This window comes from Sinohyriopsis cumingii, chromosome 19 (genome assembly GCF_028554795.1).
Source record: "Sinohyriopsis cumingii isolate HCF-2022 chromosome 19, ASM2855479v2, whole genome shotgun sequence".
In the NCBI taxonomy this organism is placed as follows: domain Eukaryota; kingdom Metazoa; phylum Mollusca; class Bivalvia; order Unionida; family Unionidae; genus Sinohyriopsis; species Sinohyriopsis cumingii.
Window position 1 is genome coordinate 29,811,636 of NC_142979.1, and position 1,220 is coordinate 29,812,855.

Genomic DNA, 1,220 nt, shown 5'->3' on the forward strand with positions numbered 1-1,220 from the left:
TAGCAGTGCTGCTTTCCACTTGATAACACATACCAACAAATACAAAATCATCATCCAGGAGGTAAGCCTCTACGTGCGTCGTGTTGAAGTGATACCTAAAGTGAGAAACGATATCAGTCACACTTTTAGTAGATACGACGCGTGGAAGTGAATACTTTCACCATTCCAACTGGACATCAATCCATGATCGAAGATTATCTGTTCCAACGACAGTTACCTAAACGTTTAACCACTGGTATGGTGAGCAACGTAGCCATCAACGGAGCCGTCACTGCCAATCCTTTCGACTTTAAACACTACAAAGTGTCCAAAATCGAAGTCAGTCGCGATGGCAAGACACTGTGTACCAGACCCTTCTAACCTAACTTTACCTAGAAGAATTACTTAAGATCGTATTTGTCGCTGTACGAAGCCACTGGACAGTTAGGGACCAACACCATCACGGCATTTCGTACGACGATTATGCAGAAGGCTACCTTTTGTGGGCTTTTGATTTCACTCCAGACCAAAGCAGCGACGAGGGACAGTACCACCCTATACACTCCGGCCAGATTCATGTGGAAATTCAGTTTGCACACCCACCTCCAGACCACACGGTGAACGTCAACTTGTGTGCCGAATTCAATAATACTATAGAAATCAACAGTTTGAGAGAAGTGATTCTATACTATTAGAAAGCTATGGAAAACACTTATGCCTCTTTGAAAGGTGGAGAATCTATGAAACTAGAATGGGAGGATACCGTGGAAACAAAACCGAAAAAAAAGAAGAGGACATAGTGATGAAGTCCAGATGGAAAGATCAAGAACAATATTTAGTCTCCTGTTTTTCCAAACACCAGGCAGAACAAATTATGGAATTAATCAAGAAAGATTGCTATGGATGTCATCAAAACGATCATCCCAGTCAAATTCAACACGATACATTACTGATGCTGAACCAAGAAGAAACATTGGACGAGTATCTGGACGAAGCTTGGAGTCTCATCTCGGAAGAAGTCGTGCTGCATCAGTGGTATAAAGACTTGCGTGATCATTCCTCCCCTCCACTGATGGCTCTAGAGATCCATCAGATTGATGCTCTCTTGGCTCAGAGTACAGAGACGAAGTGAAGAAATGGTTACTTGTCAGAGATTTTCAAGCAAAAAGTTCAAATTGAAGTGATGTCTTATCATTACCTGTGAAGAACCAAACAAGAAAAAAACACAAATATGGATACCT